Here is an 8,178-nt window from a genome sequence, read left to right as displayed (position 1 = left end):
TTTGTTTTATTTGTTTCTATTTTATTGATTTCAGCCCTTAATTTGATGATTCAAATTTGATTAATCAGCCCTCACTCATCCTGGATGAGTCTGCTTCTTTTGGTTCTAGAGCTTTCAGGTGTGCTGTTAAGTTACTAGTGTGAACTTTCTCCACTTTCTTGATGTAGGCACTTAGTGCTATAAACTTTCTTCTTAGTACTGCTTTCATAGTTTCCCATAGGTTTGAGTATTTTGTGCCTTCATTTTTGTTGAATTCTAGGAAGTCTTTTTTATTTCTTCCTTGACCCAGGGGTGATTCGATTAAGTACTATTCAATTTCCATGAGTCTGTAGGCTTTCTGTAATTAATGTTGTTGAATTCTAACTTTAAGCCATGGTGATCCGATAAGATACAAGGAGTTATTCCAATTTTTTTAATCTATTTAGGTTGGTTTTGTTACCAAGCATATGATCAATTTTAGAGAAGGTTCCATGAGTTACTGAGAAGAAAGTATATTTCTTTGTGTTTGGGTGAGATGTTCTATAGATGTCTGTTAAGTCCATCTGTTCTCTTATTTCTCTGTTACGTTTCTGTCTGGTTGACCTGCCCATTGGTGAGAGTGGGGTTTTGAAGTCTCCCACTCTTAATGTATGGGGTTTAATGTGGGATTTAAGCTTTAGTAGTGTTTCCTTTACATATGTGGGTGCTCTTGTATTGAAGGCATAAATGTTCAGGATTGTGACTTCTTCTTAATGGATTTTTCCTGTGATGAGTATGAAGTGTCCTTCTCTATCTCTTTGATTGATTTTTAGTTTAAAGTTTATTTTAGATACTAAAATAGCTACACCCACTTGTTTTTTAGGTCCATTTGATTGGAAAATCTTTCCCAATGCTTTACTCTGAGGTAATGTCTATCTTTAAGGTTGAAGTATGTTTCTTGTATGCAGCAAAAAGATGGATACTGTTTTCCTATCCATTCTGTTAGCTCATATATTGTTATAGATGAATTGAGTCTATAATTTTATATTAAGAGATATTAATGAACAGTGGTTGTTAATTCCTGTTATTTCCATTGGTAGTGTTTGTGTGTTTCCTTCTTTGGGGTCTGCTAGTATGAGGTTATCTGTGTTTGGGGGAGTGCACTAGCTTCCTTGTGTTGGAATTTTCCTTCTAATACTTTCTGTAAGGCTAGATTTGTAGATAGGTGTTCTTTAAATCTGGTTTTGTCATGGAATATATTATTTTCTTCATCCATGGTGATTGAAAGCTTTGCCAGGTATAGAAGTCTGGGCTTGCATCCATGGTCTCTAAGTGTCTGCAGCACATCTGTCCAGAACCTTCTGGCTTTCAGGATTTCCATTAATGAGGTGTAATTCTCATAGATCTACCTTTATATCTTACTTCAACTTTTTCCTTTGCAGTTCTTAATATTCTTTATTTATTCTGTATTTTAATGTGTTGATTATTTTATGGCGAGGGAACTTTCTTTTCTGGTCCAGTCTATTTGTTGTTCTGTAAGCTTCTTGTACCTCCATAGGCATTTTCTTCTTTAGGTTGGGAGAGTTTTTTTTTTTTTCAGTGATTTTGTTGAATTTATTTTCTGTGGCTTTGAGATGGAGTTCTCTTTCTTCTATCCCTATTATTCTTAGGTTTTATCTTTTCATGTTGACCCAGGTTTCCTGGATGTTTTATGTTAAGGATTTGTTGGATTTAACATTTTCTTTGACCAATGAATCTATTTCCTCTACCATATTTTTAACTCCTGAGATTCTCTCTTCTATCTCTTGTAGTTTGTTAGTTATGCTTATGGTGTGAGAGGTCCTTCTGTCTATGTGTTGCTTGTATTGGCTAATGAATAAAGAAACTGCTTTGGCCTATAGCAAGGTAGAACTTAGCTAGGTGGGGAAAACTAAACTAAATGTTAGGGGGGAAAAGGTAGAGAGCCAGGAGAAGCCATGTAGCCCTGCCAGAGACAGATGCTGGGGACAGAAATTTTCTGGTAAGCCACAGCCACGTGATGATACACAGATTAATAGAAATGATTTACATTAAGATGTAAGAGTTAGCCAATATGGCTAACTAGACCTGGAAGGAGGTGGGTGATCCTTGGACTTCCCACAGGGTAGGGAACCCTGATTGCTCTTCGGGCTGATGAGGGAAGGAGACATGATTGGGGGAAGGGGACAGAAATGGGAGGCAGTGGCGGGGAGGAGGCAGAAATCTTTAATAAATAAATTAATTAATTAATTAAAAAAAAGAAATGAGCTCTCAAGAGGAAAAAAAAAGTTAGCCAATATGGAACTAGAGCTAATAGACCAAGCAGTGATTTAATTAATATAGTTTCTTTGTGGTTATTTTGGGACTGGGCAACCAGGAACAAACAAGTGGTCCTCTACAACAAATTGGCACTATAACATGTACTAGCTAAATCCACATAAAGCATGAGAAAGCTTGGAAAAGAATTCTAGACACAAAAGAACAGAGTTAAGCACGGCTCCTTGGTAGCCATGCTGTGGCTGTCAGCATGCTGCAGCTCCTTTAAGACAGATCTTCCTGATTCAATGGTAGTAGATGAAAACCTGAGTGGTTTTGAAACAGGCTTCCTGGTTTGTTCTGCCAGAACTAACTCTGGCTCTTTCAGGAGGCTGAGCATTTAAATGGGGTTCATGAGCCAAGTGCTACAAGTGCTTAATGGCTCCACACAGACCCACCACATACTTGGAACTGGGGCAGTGTGCACGGCTTATAGAGGCAATGAACATGCCTCCACCATGCTCTGGGCAGAGCCAAAAGGCAAAGCAGCCTTAGTACTTGTCACACTGCTACTTAGTTTTTTAAGAAGTGCTTACTATTTTAAGAAGCAGTCCTGGTCAGAAAAGAATTACAGATATGCAATAAGGACAGATTCAGACATAAAAGACCTCTAAATGAGACATAGTGTGTTAAAAAAAAATGTACGTAGGCTTGGGTGAGAGAATAAAAAGAGTATAGAGTGTTATAAAAGGAAGTAAATGGTTTATTAAAAAATAAAACAAAGTCTTTAAAGAGACAGACTACAGTCATAGATTAAAGAAATAAAGAAAAATAAGCCACATAAAGATGGAAAATGCGCAGAGAGTCTACAGTATGCATATTATTGTGGTTTCTTTTAATTGTTTTGACTGCAAAAGAGCTAAGTAACCAACATATATACTCTAAAGGTATCTTGTCTTCAAAATTTGGGTCTAAGGATATGTTGCTTATGTAAAGAGGTCCTTCTTTTGTTTCCATAGAAGACAAAAACCTGTGGATTAATTCCAGACTAATGTGGCTTGATGGACCAAGACTCCCTGAAAGGTCACTGTAAACACCCCCAAAAATTACTTCACCCAACAAAAAACAAGAAGCAGTTTGGAGAGAACTATGCCCAAATTCCCAAATATGGTTTATAAAAGTTTGTTTACATTTAAAGTGGGATATGATATAGATATGACTAATTTGCATTGTTATAGATCTTGGTTTATTTATGTATATTTATGCTCTTGATTAAGGTATTATGATTGTGCAGTTCATTTAAAAATGTAATGTATAATTAAGAAATATTTGCTAATTGATAATCATCTATAATAGTCAAGCTTGTAGCCATGTTAGTTAGGTTTTCTAGATATATAGAGATATATTTCAGTGAGATAGGTATTCCTTGAATCTTTCAGAGACCTTCAGAATATAACATTTAAAATGTTTTAAGGAGTTACAACTTTTCATGACAATGAGACACATCTGCTCTTGGTAGCACCAATCTACTTCAAGAAGAAGATGGGCATCGAAGAGGCTCCTTAGGGAGTTTGTTAGCCATTTTGGGCAAGACACTGCTCTTGCCTGGACTGTTTGACTGGACATGCAGGACCCACAGAGAAATGACTGCTGAACTTGCCTAAAGTTGAGATGGTCCTTTGGGGTTCCTGCTACAAGAAAGAGTCTGTCAAACATTCTGCAGGACACAGAAAAAAGCAACTGATGGAATTTGCCATTACAAGCAGAACAAATCTTCAAATTTCCTGCTTCATGAAAAGCTGGATACCATGAGATTTCTGTCCGGTGCTCCCATGGGGGTCTCTGTCTCTGTCTCCTTTCATCGCCTGATGAAGGTTAATATTCATGAGGATGCCTATGTGTTTGTCTTTGGATTCACCTTCTTATTTAGCTTCTCTAGGAACATGAATTATAAGCTCAATGTCCTTTATTTATGGCTAGAAACCAAATATGAGTGAGTACATCCCATGTTCCTCTTGACTAGCTGAACATAGCGGACAATGAGGAATAATGAGAGCTCAAGAACAATCGCAGTGGGGTTCTTGGTCCTACTTACTGCACGTACTGGCTTTGTGGGAGCCTAGGCAGTTTGGATGCTCACCTTACGAGACCTGGATAGAGGTGGGCAGTCCTTGGGCTTCCCACAGGTCAGGGAACCCTGATTGCTCTTCGAGCAGATGAGGGAGGGGGACTTGATCGGGGGAGGGGGAGGGCAATGGGAAGCGGGTGCGGGGAGGAGACAGAAATCATAAATAAATAAATAAATAAAAGAAAACCAAAAAAAAAAAAAGAAAAGCTGGATACCATTGGCCAGTAGGCTGAAGATAGGTGCCCACAACATTACAGAAGAACTTTGGATAACTATCCAGGCAGTGAGATGTCTCTATCAATTCTAAAGTTTTGGAAGTTGGTTACAATACACTTCCTGTTTACTTAGGTAATATTATATCCTTCTAAAGTCTTTGATGGAGTTGAAGAGTAGATAGTTATAATTTTAGTTTTACTTATTTATAATAAAAGATAAAGTGGATATAAATATTGTAACTAATTTTTGCTTGATAACTGTTTTGTTGTATGTAATTTTACTATGTTAAAGTTAAAACCTTCCTTTTTATTTAAACAGTAAAGGGGAAATGGTGTGACCAGTCCTTCTGTCTATGTGTTGCTTTTATTCATTCATGAATAAAGAAACTGAATATGGCAAGGTAGAACTTAGCTAGGTGGGGAAAATTAAACTGAATTCTGGGTAAAAGAAAACAGAGTCAGGAAAAGCCATATAGCCTCACCAGAGACAGATGCTGGGAATGGAACTTTACCCAGTAAGCCACAGCCATGTGGCAATACACAAATTAATAGAAATGGATTAAATTGAGATGTAAGAGTTAGCCAATAAGAAACTAAGTGATTTAATTAATACAGTTTCTGTGTGATTATTTCAGGGCTGAGTAGCTGGGAACAAACAAGCAGCCTCCTACAACATACTTACATCAGTAGTTCTTGTTTGTTTACCCAGGTTTTCCATTTCCAGAATTCCCTTGGTATGTGTTTTCTTTATTGACTCTATTTCAATTTTCAAATCTTGAACTGTTTGCTTCACCTGTTTGTTTTTTATTTCTTTTCTTGGCTTTCTTTAAGATATTTATTGTTTGTCTTTTCCTCCATTTCTTTAAGGGAATATTTTTATTTCCTCTTCAAGGGTCTCTATCGTCTTCAGAAAGTTATATTTAAGGACATTTTCTTCTGCTTCTTCTGGGTTAGGATGCTCAGGTCTCCCTTTTGTAGGACCATGAGGTTCAGGTGTTGCCATCATTGTTCTTTAGCTTGTTGGATGTATTCTTGCATTGGTGTCTACCCATCTCTTCCTCCAAGGTGTGCAGGTGGGGTCTGTGCATCAGGGGGTTTCTCTTTCTCCAACTGGTGCAGGTGGATCCTATGGCTTGGGTGGTCACTTCTCCTCCTTGTGTAGGCAGGGCCATGCCTTTGGTAGTCGCTGATGTGGCTTTAGGGGATTTTCTCCAGGTACAGTCAGGGCCAAAGCTCCAATGGTTGTAGGTGCAGTCAGGCATGGTTGCAGGTATGAGGAGCTTGCTCCTGTGTCTCTGGGATTTGGTGGTTGTGGGTGGAGCATAAGATGTTCCTCCAAGGGCTAGGGCCTGGAGAGCAGGGCTGTCCATCTGGGAACCCAGACACTCACCTCTCTAGGAGCAGTAAGGACCAAGGCTCCAGTGGTCAGAGATGTGGTGGGGGATGGCTGCAGGTATGGGGAGACTACTCCCAGGTCCCTGGGGCCTTCCTAGATGGGGGTGGGGCACAGGATGTGCCTCCAGGGGCTAGGGACTAGAGAGCTGGCCCTCCAGTAATGAACTCAGACACTCACCCCTCCAAAGGCAGTTGGGACTAAGGTTCAGGTGGTCAGAGACTGTTTTGACATTTTCATAATTAGTGATTGGTGGGGAAGGCCCAGAGCATGGTGTGTGGTGCCACCCCTGGGTTGGTGATCCTGGATTCTATAAGAAAGCAAGCTGAACAAGCAACAAGTGCATGTCAGTAAGCAGCACCCCTCCATGGCTTCTGCATCAGCTCCTGCCTCCAGATTCCTGCCTTCCCTGAGTGCCTGCCATCACTGCTTTTGATGGTGGATTGTTATATGGAACTGTGAGAAAAAATTAACAACTTGTTTTTTAATCATGATGTTTCATCACATCAACAGAAACCCTAAGTAATAAAGGTCCATAAACAAAGTATTCAATGTTTTATAAAAAGTCAAGCAGCAGCTGGGGGTGGTGGCTCACACCTTTAAGCCCAGCACTTGAAAGACAGAGGCAGGTGGATCTCCGTGATTTCAAGGCCAGCCTTGTCTACAAAGTGAGTTCCAGGACAGCCAGGGCTACGTAGAGAAAACCTATCTCCAAAATCAAATAACAAACAAGTCAATCTGCACACAAATTATACTTTAAATGTAACAAACTTCCATTGCAACTCTAGAGGGTTTTACATGAAATGCCACACATTCTAAACTTACATCAAAAACTAAATGAAATGAAAATAGCCAAGATTTAAAGGTTATTCATCTTCACTATTAAATAGGGAGATAAAAAATAAAATATCATTTTAACCACCACTTTGACAAAATTAAAAAGCCTGCCCACAAAACCTTGACCATGTGGTAATTAAAATAGTATATGCAATCTTTCTATTTTCTCTTCTAGACCAAAAAAGAAGGCAAATAGGAGCAAAAATACCATGTTCGTTCAGAGTGCAACCAGTGCCACTGAGGAACCAGTGGGTGTCTAGCTTTTCCTGCTGATGGACTGATGAAAAAGGCCACCAACTGTCCAACTGAAGTTAGGAGAAAACAGTAAGCAGCTGAACAAAGTGACCAAAATAAACAAAAACGGATGCACAATCTAACAGTTGCCAGAGTTAGACAGATAAACCCAAATATGGTTGGACGGAGAGATACAAACATATAATAAAGTGCCTAAAATGAATTTAAATTTTGAAAACCTAATCTAAGAAGCCAGGGGAACCCAGGTATAGTGGCACACGGCTGCAATCTAGAACTTGGGAAGTGGAGACAGGAAGTTGTCCTCCACCATTCAGCAAACCTGAGCTATATGAAAGTAGAGGTGGGGAGGTGGCAATTTGGGCAAGAAACTGCCCTTGTCTGGACTGCTTGGTGGTATACTGTATGAACAGAACATGCAGGATCCACTGAAAAGTGCCTGCTGATCTTTCCAAAACATAGGATGATCCTTCCGTGTTCCTGCTTCACATAAGAAACTATCAGACATCCTGCAGGACACGGAAGCAATTGACAAACTTTGCCAGTGCAAGGGAGAACAGAGCTTCACATTTCCTGTTTCACTGAAGAGTCTGCCAGAAGTTATGGGCCTGTAGGCTGAAGATGTTTGCCCCGGTGGGACAAAAGAGCTTTGGGTGACTGTCCAGGTAGCGAGCTGTCTCTGTCAATTCTAGAACTTTAGGAGTTGCTTACAATGCACTTCCTGTTTACTTACATAGTACTACATCCTTCTGTAGTCTTTAGAGTTGACGAGTAAATAATTATAATTATAGTTTTCCTTAGTTATGATAAAAGATAAATTAGATATAAAACTTTAGACTCACAAAGATAGAATAGATGATAGAGTATTTTCCTTAATTTACGAAATGCAAGAGGACCAGAGAGGAGGCGGGGCCTGAGTGAGCTGAGGGCGAGGAGGAGGGGCCTGAGTGAGCTGAAGGAGAGGAGGCGGGGCCTGAGTGAGGCTGTGGGAGAAGAGGTGGGGCCTGCAGAGGCTGTCCCAGGAGGAGGCGGGGCCTGAGTGAGCTGAAGGAAAGGAGGCAGAGCCTGAGTAAGGCTGTGGGAGAGGAGGCAGGGCCTGAGTGAGCTGTGGGAAAGGAGGT

The sequence above is a fragment of the Microtus oregoni genome, unplaced genomic scaffold (genome assembly GCF_018167655.1).
Source record: "Microtus oregoni isolate MIOR12 unplaced genomic scaffold, Mior012 000001F_ref0000356, whole genome shotgun sequence".
NCBI lineage: Eukaryota > Metazoa > Chordata > Mammalia > Rodentia > Cricetidae > Microtus > Microtus oregoni.
The sequence above is the reverse complement of the archived record's forward strand: the minus strand, read 5'-3'. Positions refer to the sequence as shown.